Source organism: Anabrus simplex, chromosome 6 (genome assembly GCF_040414725.1).
Source record: "Anabrus simplex isolate iqAnaSimp1 chromosome 6, ASM4041472v1, whole genome shotgun sequence".
Classification (NCBI taxonomy): Eukaryota; Metazoa; Arthropoda; class Insecta; order Orthoptera; family Tettigoniidae; genus Anabrus; species Anabrus simplex.
In genome coordinates, this window is record NC_090270.1 from 129,695,497 (window position 1) to 129,714,084 (window position 18,588).

General features: G+C 40.6%; 1 protein-coding gene across 4 annotated transcripts in view; it reads right to left on the reverse strand.

Moving 5' to 3' along the window:
- Pde9 (phosphodiesterase 9) overlaps positions 1-18,588 on the reverse strand; it is a 1,237,973-nt gene that overhangs the window by 592,247 nt on the left and 627,138 nt on the right. For 3 of the 4 annotated variants that reach the window (XM_068228340.1, XM_068228339.1, XM_067149920.2), the window contains one exon: positions 2,785-3,344. The gene's annotated coding sequence lies outside the window, so the exon portion shown is untranslated. Of the gene's footprint in view, positions 1-2,784; positions 3,550-18,588 lie in introns of those variants that run through there. The other variant, XM_067149921.2, reaches the window with a different exon arrangement.

Here is an 18,588-nt window from a genome sequence, read left to right on the forward strand (position 1 = left end):
ACTCTTTGCCCTTTATAGCGAAGGCATTGAGTGCTTTTCATGTCTAAGAGTTAGGTCATAGTGTACAGCAAACGACGTTTCAGCCCCCCAGACTTCTATTTACAGCCTGAAATTAAGTCTAGAATTTCTATATATCTATCAGAAAGGCTGTATATCAATCTACGAGATGAGCATCTCACTATCTTACCAAAAACTGAACAATGAAAGGAGTTAGGTCTATAGCTGGAGACATAGAATGCATCCACGGCATTCCCTGCCTGTCGTTAGAAACGACTAAATGGGATAACCTCCAGGAACAGAGTTAAGAGGGGATGGCTGTCTCCTTAAAACAACCAATATCACTGCTACTACTACTAAAACCGGGCAAGTTGGCCGTGCGCGTAGAGGCGCGCGGCTGTGAGCTTGCATCCGGGAGATAGTAGGTTCGAATCCCACTATCGGCAGCCCTGAAGATGGTTTTCCGTGGTTTCCCATTTTCACACCAGGCAAATGCTGGGGCTGTACCTTAATTAAGACCACGGCCGCTTCCTTCCAACTCCTAGGCCTTTCCTATCCCATCGTCGCCATAAGACCTATCTGTGTCGGTGCGACGTAAAGCCCCTAGCAAAAAAGAAAACTGCTACTAAAAATTATTTTTTATTATTATTATTATTATTAATATTATTATTATTATTATTATTATTATTATTATTATTATTATTGCAGACGATAGGACGTTAAAGTGTTATTCAGGAGTATTTTTCAGGGAATGATAAAGTGCATCATGAGTGGTCAGCAAGTGAACAAACTCACGAAGTCTACTGTAGTTGAATATGACTAAGCAGTGTGCAGTAATGAACTGGCTACCTGATATCATGCGTGCTGAACGGATCAGTGTTTTTGTATATTGAAGTCAATTAATGACCCTACATTTTTTCCCCACAGCTTAAAGGGAATCCTTGTCGTAGAGAGGTAATGACTGAGAAGAGTATTGCGTCAAAATTCTTCCATTGGCATGAATAAAATACTCAGTTATTTTTCCCAATCTCTCGAAGAGTTACAGGCAAGATATCGTCATTAAAATGTTTACAGATATCAAGTGTGACTTCCTACGGCGGTGACGGCCAGACTCTCTAGATATTTATACATAAACACAAAAACATATAATATATCACACTTCTTTAGTTTGTATCGAACCTTTTGTGATGTACGGGGCATGGGGGTGGGGGCAAAAATCATTAACATCTGTTAGTGGTTATCCTACTAAGATAAAACAAGCAAGCAATCAAAAATTGTTGTCAGCTGCGTCTTCCAGTAAAACAGACCTAATGTCAATGAAATTATGCAGCAAGGATGCAAATTTAAAGATATGAATCTTGAGTGGTATGGTAACTTATCCGTCTCCCCCTTCTCTCAGGTCACCTAAATGGGGTGCCACCGAGGATTGTCAACTTCGGCTAGGGGGAGCGCCGTCGTCATTACCATCATCGTCGCCGTTTCAAGGCAACGGGGTCCCTCGCTGAACATGCAATTCCTTCAACTTTATAATGACACTCTCCCCGTATCCCAGCAACCTTGGTTTACACGTGTTCCTTTCCGACCCCAAAGATTTTACACCTACTCTGATTACGGTTAGGAGGGGATGACAATCTGGCTATATTTCCCCTAATATGAGTAACTACCACCACTGCCATCTTAGCCATGCGAATGGTGGGGGGCTCGTATTTTGCCCTCTAACATAACCAGCACTACCACCACCACCACCACCTATCTTCATAGTTCTTCCTGATGTTAATAAACAGTTTATATAATACTCATAAACTTTCACCAAACAACTTTAAGGAGTAATGGAGAGTTTTGGAATATCTGGAAGTCTCGAAGAGTTACAACGTATCAATAAACTTGTTGATTGCTCAGGAGGGTAGACACGGTAAATTTAAGAATTGGAACACTAATCTCAGCTGGGATAGTGATTACCTCTCTTTGCATGCTTCCTTCTACGGTTTATTATTATTATTATTATTATTATTATTATTATTATTATTATTATTATTATTATTATTATCTCTTTTACCATTTTTAACAATTCTGCGTTAGTACAGTACCTTAATTAAAGTTTTAAGGTCCAATCTTTATCCAATTAACCGCACCTACACCCACCAAAATAATACATCATGGCCAAGATATTTCTATATTCTAAATAAACAACGACGAGAGAAGACGACAGTGATGCGGAAACAAGAAAGAAAAAACTCTTGCATTTGTTTATCATAGAGGCTACAGTCGAAGTCAACAGTAAATTTAGAGGGTAAATTAATTTTCTGAATTGCGCTATTGCAGTGTTTACACTAATGCATATTTAAACTCGTGCTGGGAGAAAGAATATGCCTTGAGGAATTAAATACTATACCAGTTGCAAGGAGTAGGCCACTGTCCGTGTCGGGTTTCGAACCACAGCCTTCAAGTTTACATTTTTACTCTCAGGTCAATGGTTCATTGCAAAACTAGCGATTGCACTGACTTAATTCTTTCGAAATAATAAATTGTTAATTTGTGGCATTACCTTCGTCATAATTCTTTCCTTGATTATAAAAACATGAACTATCCCAGCTCAATTTTTAATTTACAGCGTGTTAGTTATCAAATATGTTTGTTAATATTGACCTATATTTTATTTAAATAATGTCAAAGTGGTTCATAATTAAGTTAAAATATCACAGAAATGCCGATGACAATGGGAAGATGGGACACAAATATACCGCTAGGGTGCATTCCATTAGTTCAAGAAGAAGACAGGTTACTCACCTGAGGAGTCGAGAGCAGTCGAGGCCGATGGGACAGAGCGAGTTGCGCGCCATAACGAGCAAGCCGCTATACGTTGTTCATTTGTTTAAGGTCACGAGGTTACCACACTGGATCCATTGTAATGACACACTGTGACTTCACCAAGTATTTATCTAAAAACACACACCGGAAAACACTATGTATCCTAACACACTCAATGTCAAGTATTTGATTTATAAATATCTTTGGCTAACACTGTTAGTACTGACACAAACTTCGCGAAACGATATGAGTTTACTTCGGAATTTTCCACTTATATGTATCAGAATACATTAGGTTTAGTGCACAGAGCACAGAGGATTTTCACTATTCGTATCTTGGGCAGTTGTGATCTGACGACTGTTTCTCGTTCAAGGCTACACAGGTGCTTCCTTTCTTCGCGTAGTGTGGACAGTCAAACTCATGCTGGCTGTAACAGCACGCTCCGCGCAGCTCACTTGTCTACGACTGTTCACGCAGGTTGGTACACTTGGCTGTGCCTGTGGTTGCTGCTGCTACTGCGCAGGTGGCGACTCCTAGTGCTGAAACAATGTAACACAAGTTAAGTAGTCACGCAATCTCAGTTAATAAAAGAAAGAAGTACAAAAAAAGAGGAGCTAGGCTGCCTTAATCAACAACCGCAATCAATGCTAAATGAACTAAACAATGTGAGCGATGAAATGGATCCCTGCCACAAGCCACTTCTCCTCATCAGCACTATAGGACCACACCACACGGTTAACAAGAACAAAGGGTCTCTTCTCTGCACAGTAAACCGAGAGAACTCTTAATGGGAATTAAAACGAAGACACGCGTGAGTCATGAGCGTCCGCACTTCTTCAGAAGTAGACCTATTAATTCCTTATTTCGTATTTTAAACATTTAGGCCATAAAAGCGCACATTTAAAAAAAAAGTGTAAGGATGAATTCACCAATAAATTAGTATTTTATATCGTTATATAATAATGTATTACTTTAAATCCTATCTTGAGATTTCTTTTGACATTTGACCCTCTTAGTAATTAAATTATAACATTTAATATTATACCATGGTCTTCGTAACCAAAGAGGGAACTGCTAATGAATAAGACCATATCCGGTTCGATTCTCAGTTCTGCTCGATTTCTATTCTCATTTCTGCTGAAATAGTTAAACCGGAAGTGAGGTGTGTTTCATTGTCATCCTAAGTCATCATATAAGGGGTTTATCGTTATTTGCAGCATCAGTTCTAGGTGGAATCCGTAAGAGAAGAGAAGTGGGTTCGAATCGCTTTTAAGATATCATATAAGAATTTCCCCTTGGTTTCCCCACATCAATTGCTGGTCAGATCCTGATAACAAAAAAACAAAAAAAAAAAACAAAAAAAAGAAGTGGCTTTGAATACCTTATTTAGGATACACATCAATTCCAGGTGAATACTAGAATATATTCTAATATACGAGTACCATACCGTATGCGGCAAGACAACTGAGACTGAAATGTACAAGTGCGTAAGAGTCTTCCCGAATACAGGACAAGAAAAGAAAGAGAAATGGGTTCAAATACCTTTCACCATTTACGTGTTCTCACTTGGTTTCCCAGTTTGAGGTGGAATCCTAAACAGAAGAGAAATGGATTGGATTCTCTTCAAAGACATAATATACAATACATATTTTACCCTTCCTCTCCTGTTTCATTTCCAGGCGAATGCGTAGGAGAGAAGCTGGACTGAATCCTGCTCTAAGATATCCTTTAATTTTTTCCCCTCCTCCCCCATTTCATTTTCGGGTGAATGCTAAGAGAGACGTCAGTTCGAACCCTTTCTGAGACCACAAAGTGTCTTCCCTTTTACCTGCATCAGCTTAAGATGAATGCCAGAAAAAGAGTGGATTTGAATTCCATTCTATGCCAACAAAGAAGCAGGTTTTCTTTAGGTCTCACTTCAGTTGCGGAAGAGCAGGCACGTGGTTTCGAATCCCCTTGTAAACCATCAAATAAGTGCTTATTGTGGTATTCTACAGTAATACCGCTTCACATCGAAGGTGGTTCGATTCCCATTCCAAGTAATTATATAATTTGTTTTCCTTACTGTCCCGCTTCGAAGTTTCGGGTGAATGCCGCATTATTGACAGATATATACGCCTCAACTGATACACTATTCCCGTGAAGGACATGATAGCTGAACGACATTGTCAATGACTTCTCATCAAGGAGACTGCGGTTCGAATTACAGCCAAAGTACTGAAAACTCACGTCTCTCTTCTTCGTACTCCTTGTAAAACTGGCCCGCGATATCAACTGTCGTCACATAAAGCTACAAGCTTGCTTGCGTTTCCTTTCCCAAGTATGCTCTAGTTACAAGGTATGCGTATCGAGGCAGACATAAACTTACACTTTGTCACAAAAACAGCGCTTCATACAAGGCACTTGGTGACGACGAAACAAGCTCATAAAATAAGTCGAAACAATAATAACAACAATGTTAATCAGAAGTTCACCGAGCTCCGTAGCTGCAGTCACTGAAGTGCGGCCAGTATCCAGTATTTGAGAGATAGTGTGTTCGAACCCCAATGTTGGCAGCCCTGAAGAGGGTCTTCCGTTGTTTCCCATTTTCACACCAGGTACATGCTGGGGCTGTGCCTTATTTAAGGCCACGGCCGATTTTTTTCCGATTCCAAGCCTTTTCCTGTCCCATCATCGTCGTAAGGCCTGAGTCGGTGCGACGTAAAGCAACTTGTAAAAAAAAAAAAATCAGTTCATCCCTACATACTTTCTGAATACAAAACTCTTTCCCGTTCTAAGAGACAGAATTAGTGAACACGGGACCATGAACTTGATGCAGTATTGTTTAAAATAACAGATGTGCCCCCAATCCCTAGCCGACTCCGAAAATATGGAAAGGGGGCATAGTCACTGGATTGTCACCAAAGCGGATGTGGTTCTAATCCCTCCCGGCAAATATATGTGAAAAATTGGAAGAAGTAAGTCCCGTTCCTGTGGTTAGGATTCCATATAAAACTCATGGTTCCATTACTATATCACGATGTCAACGGTGACGTAAAACTAGAAACTTAGTGGCCTTTTTTGCAATGTCGAAACTTATTGAGCAGCATGCTCCTGTTATCATCTATGCCGGATTTCCTTTCAACTCCTGCTATTTTCCTACGTGTTAAGACTTGCGAGGCCTGGCGTGTCTGTCATTTTTGTTTCCTGTAAGTCTTTATACGCAATGCATCTCTTCCAACCTTTAGTGAACGTTACAAGTGGCCATCAATTTAGGGGCCGGGCTGAGTGGCTCAGACGGTTGAGGCGCTGGCCTTCTGTACCCAACTTGGCAGGTTCGATCTTGGCTCAGTCCGGTGGAATTTAAAAGTGCTCAAATACGTCAGCCTCATGTCGGTAGATTTACTGGCACGTAAAAGAATTCCTGCGGGACTAAATTCTGGCACTTCAGCGTCTCCGAAAACTGTAAAAGTAGTTAGTGGGACGTAAAGCAAATATTATTATTATTATTATTATTATTATTATTATTATTATTATTATTATTATTATTGGTTTTACGTTGCATAGACACAGATCGGTGTTAGACGACGATGAGATAGGACAGGTCTAGGATTGAGAAGGAAGCTACCGTGGCCTTAATTATTGTACGGTGCGGTTTTCGGAGACTCTGAAAGGCCGCATTTTGTCCCGAAGGAGTTCTTCTTCGTGCCAGTAAATCTACCGTCAGAGTATCTGAGTACGTTCAAATATCACTGGACTGAGCCGCGTTTAACTCACCAACGGGGGCTCAGAAGGCCATCATTTCTATTGTCAGCCCCGTAACTCCAATTATTAGTGTATGGTACCATCCTAAAGCGCAACCCATCATCTAAAATTAGTGAACAGATGCTTGACTTTAAACACAGGAAGTTTCCATTATTTTATTTTCATGGCATTTGTCGAGTAGGTCCTCGTGAATTGCTTATTTCTTCTAATACATCTTTACAAACTTTGGTATTTAAAAATTGATGACAGCATTTCCGTTCAGAAACTGACAGAGGAAACCGATAAGGTCGAAATACAAGATTTTGTCCAAGACAGTCTTAAAATGAGCTGCAGAAATACTAGACCCACAATTAGGAGAGTATCAAGCAGGATTTAGAAAGGGAAGTTCATGTTCAGAATAAATTTTAAATCTAAAGAAGATAATGTCTATGAGGAAGATCAGGAACGCAAAATTTTTAATCACTTATGTAGATTAAGGCCTATGATTCAATTGATAGAAATACTATTTTTGATATTTTAAAGGAACTTCGTCTTGATAATAAAACAATTCAAATAATTAAAGCAACATTAGCAAATACAACATCCAAAGTAAATTTTTTGGAAGAACTCTCAAAACCATTTGAAATATGATCAGGTGTACGACAGGGAGATGGTTTGTCACCTCTGAACTTCAATTGTGCATTAGAGAAGGTAGTTGGAAAACGTAGGAATGCCATCAATACTAAAGGTGTTCAACTAGGAATAAATCCAAATAAAATCATTATAGATTGTATAGCTTTCGCAGATGATATGGCGCTAATACAAACTCATTAGATAATGCTCAAGAACAAATACGATAAATACAGGAACAAGCGGCCAGAATAGGATTGAAATTATCATTTTAAAAAACATTGATGACAAACACCATTAATCCCCCTCAAAATATCACATACAATATTAACATAATATTTCGGACAGATTGCTTTAAATACCTGGAAGAATGGATAAAAAGCAACACAAAAGAAAAGGAAGCTATTGATATAAGAGTAAACAAAATGGAAAGGATGTTTCATATGGAAATACATATATACAATAGGAAATCTCTATCCTGGAACTTGAAATTAAGACATTATCGTACAGTGGATCGGCCAGAAATTTTATATGCAGCATAAACTCTTAAACTTAAGAATTGGGGATCTTGAAAAATTTGAAAAAGTTGAAAGAATAATTTTGACGAAAATACTGGGACCTATAAGAAACAACAATATATATTTAGACTACGATCAAACAGATAGCTATTTTTAAAGGTCGAAAATGTGACAACTGTAATGAGAAAAAGAAGACTAAAATTTTTTGGATACATTTATAGAATGAATAACAATAGATTAACTAAACAAATCTTCAACTTAATGAACAGTTGCAAGTCCAAGCCAACGTGGTTCATTAAAATTGAAAAGGATATGAAAAACGTTGGAATTAAAATAGATACGATAGAAAACAGAACACGTTTCAGAGAAGTAACACGAAAGGCAGGATTTCAAGAGAGGAAGAAATTAACAACTGGAAGAAAATGGACTCAAGAGGAAAAGGAACAACATTCTCAGAAAATGAATGAAGTTTGGAAACGAATAAAGTTAAATGCAGAGAAAAGTAACCAAAGTTGATTTATCGTACCCTCAAAAGAGTTATTTGAATAATAATAATAATAATAATAATAATAATAATAATAATAATAATAATAATAATAATAATTCTTGGTCTTTACCCAATTATTTGGTGTCGTCACTACACGTGGATCAGACCCAGCTTTACGGTCAGAGAAGGTATCTGATTCCCGCCCTATGACGAGGAATGTAGTCGTCATTGCGTGATTTCGTGATTTTCAGTAGTACGGTAGGTTGCAAATTATGGAAAGTAGATTAACACAAATACCCAGTCCCCGAGACGGAGGAATTAAACAGACGGAGCTAAAATACCCGAGGCCGCCGGAAATCGAGCAAAGTGTTGTGAACCGAAATCCACTATGGTGACCCTTTGGCCAAGGTGTAAAGACACTAATATATATATTACAATAATTGGCTTTACGTCGCACCGACACAGACACGTCTTATGGCGACGAAGGGACAGAAAAGGCCTAGGACTGGGAAAGAAGTGACCGTGGCCTTAATTAAGGTACAGCATCAGCATTTGCCTGGTGTGAAAATGGGAAACCACTGACAACCATCTTCAGGCCTGCCCACTGTGGGGTTCGAGTCCACTATCTCCCGTATGCAAGCACACAGCCGTGCGCCCCTAACAATAATAAAACAGTTCTTTGTATAACGACCTTTCAATTTTGGGAAATCTGGTGATCACTCAACAGATTTCGGAGTGGAGTGGGTTGATGTAGACTTAATTTACACAAATGGCGATATCTACAGGGTTCATATCTCTGCGAGTGTGGGACGAGAGAAAGACAATATTACATCTGCATTCCTGTGAACTGCGCCCATACTCTTGCACAACGCAAGAGTTCATGGTAGGCTGTGATAGTGTTAAAAAGTAGCCCATTTGTGGGTAAAGATCAGACTAAACTGAAACATTTAAAATATTTATTTATTTATTTATTTATTTATTTATTTATTTATTTATTTATTTATTTAATTTATTGTAACATTCCTTTACTGCATGTACGTTATTGCTTCTGACTCGAGTACAAAATATCCATGATTTATTCAGTTCCCTGGCGAGTTGATCAATGTAGTGAGATACATTTATCAGTGAATTTATTATTTTGGAGCTAAAGAAAGGAAAGTGGGAAATAATGGGTACTTCAGATCACTCAGCACTTTCTTGTCGCTTGTTGTTTAAAGGGGCCTAACATCGAAGGTCATCGGCCCGTTCAGCACTTCCTATCGTAATTTATTTAAATCTAAAATTTCTTATATATTGTATGTAGGTATGTTGAGTACTCGACAAAACGTCCAGACTCAGTGATGGTAAAATTACTGGCCTTCTGAGCTCAAGTTACTGAGTTTGATCTTAGCTCAGTCCAATAGTATTTCAAGGTGCTGTATTACACCAGTCTAGTGTCAGTGGATTCACCGGCAAGTTTACGAACTTTTATTATTTTTGGTTATGGATTTTACGTTGTATCAACTTCAACAATTCCACCATCTGCTGTCGGGATAAGTAGCCTAGGTATCATTGAAGATGAGTTCTAGGGAAATGGGGAGTGATGTAGTTTCCCATTACTTTCCTCACCGAGCCAGAAGGTGCTATTATACAGCAGTCTGCCAAGCCCACTGAAATGAATGCACCAACTGACCCTATGAGTAAGATTTTCACACAATTCATAACAGGGACTGACTTCATAAGGAATGGCATTACTAGCATTGTTAATGCCTCAGTCACTTTCATATTGTCAGAACCAAGGATAACAAAGGGACAGGTCAATGGAGTAAAAAACTTGTTCTTGACCATACCATAAGACTTAGTGCAATGTAAACTAGTGGCGTGCATTGTTCGAACTTGACACGGGTAACAAAGACGGAGCAAGATGTGCCTTGCTGCGTATGTAACCACCATCACTTAAGAGTGGAGCGTGTAAGCTAAAATGCCCGAGTCTGCTGCAATTCGTTCAACAGGGCATGTTCGAAGCAAAGTTTGCTGATTAGCGAGGATGACTTTGCTTGCTTTACTGACGTTGCAAGCAATGGGGCTTATCCAGGTATGAGTAATCCCTTGTTTACAAAGAACAAAGGCTGGCAATTGGTAGGCATAAATGAATGATGGAATGGTTGAGTTAGCCCAAATTTGAGCTACAGTTTCTGCACTAGCCATATACCCTCGGTTAGAAAGCCTTCATGAAAGAGGACTTTTTTCATTAATTTTGCGATTGCACGATTTATACACAATGTGTTTGGTATGCTTATAGTGAAATATATGACTTATGCATTAATAATGTGTATTTAGTTTCCGCATATAAGCCTCCGTGGCTCAGGCAGCAGCGCGTTGGCCGCTCACCGCTGGATACCGTGGTTCAAATCCCGGTCATTCCAGGTGAGATTTGTGCTGGACAAAGCGGAGGCGGGCCAGGTTTTTCTCCGGGTACTCCAGTTTTCCCAGTAATCTTTCATTCCAGCAACAGTCTCCAATATCATTTCATTTCAACTGTCAGTCATTTATCATTGCCCAGAGGTGTGCGACAGGCTTCGGCAGCCGGCACAATTCCTATCCTCGCCGCTAGATGGGGGCTTCATCCATTCCATTACTGACCCGGTCGAATGACTGGAAACAGGCGGTGGATATTTATATTTAGTTTCCGCATATAGAGCACTAAAGTACGCTAGCCAGGAGGAATACACGTGACAGCACGTAAAATTCAATAACCATTTCTCCCAGTATAGTGTAGAAGGCCGCCTCTGTGGTGTAGTGGTTAGCGTGATTAGCTGCCACCCCCGGAGGTCTGGGTTCGATTCCCGGCTCTGCCACGAAATTTGAAAAGTGGTACGGGGGCTGGAACGGGGTCCACTCAGCCTCGGGAGGTCAACTGAGTAAAGGTGGGTTCGATTCCCACCTCAGCCATCCTCGAAGTGTTTTCCGTGGTTTTCCGTGGTTTCCCACTTCACCTCCAGGCAAATGCCGGGATGGTACCTAACTTACGCCGCCTCTGTGGTGTAGTGGTTAGCGTGATTAGCTGCCACCCCCGGAGGTCCGGGTTCGATTCCCGGCTCTGCCACGAAATTTTTGAAAAGTGGTACGAGGGCTGGAACGGGGTCCACTCAGCCTCGGGAGGTCAACTGAGTAGAGGCGGGTTCGATTCCCACCTCAGCCATCCTCGAAGTTGTTTTCCGTGGTTTCCCACTTCACCTCCAGGCAAATGCCGGGATGGTACCTATCTTAAGGCCACGGCCGCTTCCTTCCCTCATCCTTGCCTATCCCTTCCAATCTTCCCATCCCCCTACTAGGCCCCTGTTCACTATAGCAGGTGAGGCTGCCTGGGCGAGGTACTGGTCATACTCCCCAGTTGTATCCCCCGACCAAGAGTCTGAAGCTCCAGGACACTGCCCTTGAGGCGGTAGAGGTGGGATCCCTCGCTCAGTCCGAGGGAAAAGCCGAACCTGGAGGGTAAACAGATGATGATTATGATGATAGTGTAGAAACAAAGTATAAAAATATGAGTTTTTTTTCCTTGCAACTTGCTTTACGTCGCACCGACACAGATAGGTCTTATGGTGCCGATGGGGTAGGAAAGGCCTAGGAGTGAGAAGGGATCGGTCGTGTCCTTCATTAAGGTACAGCCCCAGAAAATGCCTGGTGTGGAAATGGGAAACCACGGAAAACCATCTTCAGGGCTGCCGACATTGGGTGAGTTAAATTAATGACAGTTCCGTGCCTAGTTATGAGTCCACCATTGATGCAAATGCGTAATGTTTCGAGAAATAAAAGCATGCGAGACAAACTTAACAGGTAAGGACGGAGGGAGGCCAGCTCTTCTACCTGACTCACAAGTCAGATAGCGCTTGAAAAAGCGAGTATGAAGGAGTAAGTTCGAACGAACATAGCTCACCTCGCCTTTGAGAAGCAAATTCGGTCATACCCATATTCGACAAATATGGACCGAGCAAGGAGCGTGCATTGCACGACGCTACTGTAAACACTACGTTTCTCCAGAAAATGCATTCTTATACAGTATAGGCCAATCAAAAAGAAGTCTGTGTATTCCCCGTTTCATTTAATTTACAGTAATGTTTAAGTCATCTATTTGGTAGGGACCAGCATTTTAAACTTTATAATGCCAGGCTGCTATCTTCTTTAAGGGATAGCACTTTTCCTCTAGTTCGGCCCCGTGGTGTAAGGATAGCGTGCCTGCCTCTCACCCGGAGGCCCCGGGTTCGATTCCCGGCCAGGTCAGGGATTTTTACCTGGACTGAGGGCTGGTTCGAGGTCCACTCAGCCTACGTGATTAGAATTGAGGAGCTATCTGACGGTGAGATAGCGGCCCCGGTCTAGAAAGCCAGGAATAACGGCCGAGAGGATTAGTCGTGCTGACCACACGACACCTCGTAATCTGCAGGCCTTCGGGCTGAGCAGCGGTCGCTTGGTAGGCCAAGGCCCTTCAAGGGCTGTAGTGCCATGGGGTTTGGTTTGGGTTTAGTTTTCCTCTAACCTCCAGTACGGCTTCTACGGAACAGGGATTTTAAAAGACCTTCCCCTAACACGTATGCAAATTTTCTTACGGACCCGCTGTGCAGGTTGTACACTTCTCACTCACGAAATAGTGTAATTTGCGATCCAACCTTTTAAACTCATGATCGTGGCCGTACTAATCGCCTGGTAAACTAATGTCAGGCTCCTTAAATAATAATAATAATAATAATAATAATAATAATAATAATAATAATAATAATAATAATAATTTTGCCTAGTGTCCGGCCCCGTGGTGTAGCGGGCAAGGCGTCCGACTGTCACCCGGCGGCCCCGGGTTCGACTCCCAGCTGGGTCAGGGGTTTTTAATTGTAAATTATTAACATCCCTGGCTTGGGGCCGGGTGTTTGTGTCGTCCTTAACGTTCCTTTCCTCGCATTCAACACTCTACACTTCCTCCATTCCAATTACACGCAGGTTCATGTCACATAGTGCAAGTAGGGACAAAAGATCTCTATAGGTCGACGCCCAGAACAAATAGCATTTTTAAGAAGAAAAAAAAAAGATCTTGCCTAGTGTGCCTCGTTAAGGTATCGCCATTAGGTTTGTGGTTCCGATAGTGCTGTTGATATTACTGTTAGGGTTTCCTTCACAAGACATTGATTCAGTTTCCCAACTAGTCATTTCGTAATTGCAGTAAACAATGAAATCATGGCATTTCATATTGTACATTTACAGGTCACATGTCCTGGACACGTGCTTTTCAATACTAACCGAAACTGTTTACGCTGCCATACTCGGAAGAATACACATAATTGTGCTTTTCCTTCAGCAAACGGTGCACCACACTAAGACGAATATGATAATGGGCATAACTCGATTTGTCAAAAAAAACTGGCATGTGACCTTTCAATAATAACCGATCAAATTAAGGCCACGGTCATTCCTCCCACTCGTAGCCCTTCCCTATCCCATCGTCGACGTAGGACCTGTCTGTGACGGTGCGACGTAAATCAAATTGTAATACAAATATAAAGTAATCATCATTATCATCCGTTCATCTTTTTATCTTTTTTCGACTGCGTTTTCCACACCTGTGAGGTCGCGGGTGCAAACTGTGTCGCATATGTGGATTTGGCCGTGGTTTACGGCCGGATGCCCTTTCTGACGCCAATCCTATATGGAGGGATGTAATCACTATTGCGTGTTTCAGTGGCGATTGGTGGTGTAATGTGGTGTGTGAATATGAAGAGGAAAGTGTTGCGACAAACACAAATACCCAGTCCCCGAGCCAGAAGAATTAATCAGAGGCGATTAGAATCCCCAACCCGGCCGGGAATCGAACCCGAGGCCTTCTGAACCGAAGGCCTCAACGCTGACCATTCAGCCAATGAGTCGGACAATAATAATAATAATAATAATAATAATAATAATAATAATAATAATAATAATAATAATGTTATTGGCTTTACGACCCAGTAACAACTTACACGGTTTTCGGAGACATCAAGGTGCCGGAATTTAGTCCCGCAGGAGTTCGTTTACGTGCCGGTGAATCTGCTGACACGAGGCTGACCATCAAATATCACCGGACTGAGCAAGGGGCCTGTCGAGTTGGGGTCAGAAGGCCAGCGTCTCAACCGTCCGAGCCACTCAGGCCGGCATATTCTGCTGAATGAGCCAGACACTGAATAACAGAATAATCTATAGGAATTTGGGCGTTTCTCTTCTAGGAAAGGTTAAATCGGAGTCCAGAAAGTCTGACACTGTTGAAGCGCTCGCGGTTAATTTTCCAAGTATTATTGAGAGTACTTTGGAAAGTAACGCATCGATCTTCGTCAGGTCAGCCATGCATATCGACCGTCACAAGAGCTGGTTCTCAACTTTATCGGCGTTACAGCACTTGGCGGCTTGTCGCACGCTACTCATTACGTCTCTCCTTTCCCCATCCAATACAACACTTGAATTAGGCATTTAGCCATTGAAATATTGTTAATTTGAAGTCACTTTTAGCTTACTTTCTTCCTATGGAAATATAGCTTATGAAAAGTACGTGTGTCCGTGAAATAGGTAAACAGAGGTAAATTTTATTTTCTTACATTCAAAACCCACTAGTGCTACTAACTGAAAGTTGTAAATCAGCGAGCTGAAGTTGGTGGGTTTGATCCCGGCCCAGTCCAGTGGTATTTTAAGGAACTGAAATCCGCCAGACTCGTATCAGTTCATTTACCGCCACGTAAAAGATCTCCTGCGGGACAAACTTCAGGCACCTCAGCGTCTCGGAAAACCGTAATGTAGCTAGTAAGGCATAAAGCCAATAATATAATGTATGTAAAAATGCAGTCAACTCACACTCACTGGCAATGATACCCGCCAAATTTCAAGCAATAACAACTCAAAATATTTTACGATTGTAAAATATTATTTATTTATTTATTTATTTATTTATTTATTTATTTATTTACTTAATTTGGCTATTGCTAGCCTGGTGAAGCCTTTACAAGGGAGATCCTTCGGTGAGTGTGGACAGCATGTTATTGTGGTCGAAGACAGTGTCATGTGTGTGGTGTGTAAGTTGAAGTGATACTGAAAACAGTATATATACGCAGTTTCGGAGCAAAGTAAATTAATCATTTAATATGCAAATCTCCGAACGGGTAGGGAATCGAATCTGGGCCTCACAGAATCGAAAACCACTACGCTGACAATTTAGCCGAGGAGCCAGGCACCCTATAGCATATCAATTATTCAAGTAACCGCTCAGCACAGTCATTGAGACGTGAACTGGGAACCATGTAACATTATATTAGTACTAACAGTTTAGAGCAAATTTTCTCATACTTTTTTAATTTATTTTTTGCTGGCTATTAGTACGACCCGTATTTTTATGTAATATCAAAGTGCAAAAATGTGCATAAACATTTAGTAAAAATCAGTGAGATATGTAATTAAAGATGTAATAATGTAAAATATGTAATATTATTAATATATGTAATAATATGAAATCACTGAATTTACGAACATCTTTTTATATTACTTTTATTATGATTTATGGTTACGATATAGAAAATAAAATTGTTTTAAATACCTCCATATTTTATGACAAAGTCATCGTGTTATGGTTAGTCCACACCAAAGTTAATAAACAATGTTATGAAAATATTTCTCCACGTATTAATAAACTTTTGTTAACAATCTTCTTCAACACTGTGTCTGCAACAAAATAGCTGTTTGTGAGGTTACAATTGATAGGGTTAGAAAGAAGAAAATACTTACAGCTGCAGCTTTCATTATTTTATTGAGTACAATTAGAGAAAAGCGCAGACGCTAAGTGTGAAAAAGAAAAATACTGGAAAGGCGAGTAGAATTAAGTTTGGAAAGAACATTTTGTCAGAACTTTTAATTCATGATGCAGAAGGCTTTCAGAATTCTCTTGAGAAAGCCCCCACACGACTTTCAGTTCATGTTGACAGTAATTGAGGAATGAAATTGCAAGTAATGGTACGGATTATCGGAAAGCCGTCTTCACTAATGACAGGCTATTTTTTTATATACATAGACTATAACTTTAAAAGATTCCTAGCAACTGGTGATATTTCACTTATATACCTATTTGGCTAGAGCAGGGCCTCTCAAACGCCCAAAATCTAACGCGTGTAAACTGAGGTGCAGAGGTCCTGTGGACAATGCATCGGTCCCACTCAGCTCGGCTCGGACCAGCGCGTCGTCTCGGGGCGATTCGGCTAAGCTCGACTCAACTCGGCTCGGATTTGGAGCGCTACGGGGCAAGTGAGGAAGAGAGCTACAGGCGCAGCGAACGAGACGGGCGTGGGGAAAGAGAGAGACAGGCGCTATTGCTCCGAATCAGGTGTGGGGGTCTGTACTCTGGTCAACCAAGTGAAGTCGTCTTTTGCACCTTGCACCACGCAATGCACTGGTGCATGCACCCTGAGAGGCCCTGGTCTAGAGTATCAAAACAAGCAATTTCAGTTATTGTGTCTGAGGTGTTTGAAGCTTTATACAACAAAATATCAAGGAATTGGTAAAGGTATGAAAAAATTAGCATAGTATTATTTTGATGATATACAAGCGACTATGGGAAATCGGATTATTCAGCGAGCAACGAAGCTGGAAATGAAACTACGTTAGAATACAGCTAAAATAATATCATATAGAATTAAAGGTACTGTATATTAGAACTTTTGCTTGTGAACTGATAGTCAACATTTAAAAGATATAAGAAATCATCTTAATCCGCGCTACGAATCTGCGTTCTCTAATAATTGTGTCCTTGCGGATGTGCGAACCGAAATGTTCACGAAAACACGAAATGTTAATGAAAAGATTCATTCGCAAAAGTTAAAGAAATTTTATTTATCAACATGCTCGAAAAGTTCATGAACGCGCTAATTTGTATATTAGCATACAAAAATGTTCATGAACATTGTTCATAAACAGTGTTTATTAACAAAGTTAACGAAAATATCTTGGTGTGGACGCACCTTTACGCACTGGAACTCGCGGAGTAAATTACGCAATGTATTTTTGTATCTAATATATTTTTATCGTATTGTGCAGTGTGTCGTCAAATACTTCCCCATGTTTTCCATTGTGTTTTTGGCGCTCATCCGATAAATTTCAATTGTAGGCTAGGAAGGGCCGCTGAACATCGTAGGAAGTCACCGGTGCATATTTTAAAAGAAACTAGCCTAGCTGGGTGGAATATATTCCGGGGGCTCTTGCTGTTCGCCACTATTTACCTTGCAAACAGATATGAAGCTTGAATAATCTAGATTTTGTTTCAGTACTATATGGGGTTTGTTAGAATCTCTGACCAACGAAAGGCACCTAGCCATCCTAGATTCCGTGAAAGGAGTGGTGCTCATACATGGAGTTGAGACACTCGGACCTACTGTATTTCACAGAAAAAAGAAGGTTAGTTTTCCCAGTGTTAAAATAATTCTTAAGCCGACTTTAGTAATTGAAATATATTCTATATGAGGTGAAATTTACCATTTATTTGACTATAGTCTGAAAATTAAACGAGCTGACAATTTTTAAACTTTTTTGAATAATTACTTCGATATGTAGGCCTACAAGAATGTTACATTCTTCACATATGTAAAAATATGTTATGTTGCTAAGAACATGTAAAAATATGTAAACTGGGCCAGTTGGCCGTGTGATTAAGGGTCGCGCAGCTGTGAACTTGCATCCGGGAGATGGTGTGTTCGAACACCATTGTCGGCAGCCCCTGAAGATAGTTTTCCGTGTTTTCCCATCTTCAACCAACAAAATGCTGAGGCTGTACCTTAATTAAGACCACGGCTGCTTCCTTCCCACTCCTAGGCCTTTTCTATCGCATCGTCTCCAGAAGACCTATCTGTGTTAGTGCGACGTAAAGCAAATAGCAAAAAATTATGTAAAATGAAACACAGGTATAACCACATAAGAACGACAATTCACGTAAGGATTTTGGTCCTAGCTATTAGAAATTCCACTAATACAGACAGATTTTAGGTGACGATGTTTTAAGGAAGATGGTAAGTCCGGTCCCGGTGGTATTTAGCATAACTGCGAGAACATGAACTATGCAAAACCATCTTCACAGTTACTAACGGCTCGTTTTGCGAATACGGCCTTCCCCGTGGTATAGGGGTAGTGTGCTTGCTTCGCAAATACCCTGGGTTCGATTCCTGGCTAGTCTAAAGATTGTAATTCTGGACTGCAGGCTATAACGGGATTTGCCTGGCATTGTGAGATCAATTGAGGAGCTGTTTGATATGAGATTCTCTGGAAACGGTCGCAAAAGCCAAGCAATAGAACCAAGGATGTTGTTACGTGACACTCAAAGTCATCTGAATGGACAACAGTTTTCCTAACAGCCAACATAATCAACGGACTGTTGCGCCATGGTTTGTTTATTAGTTT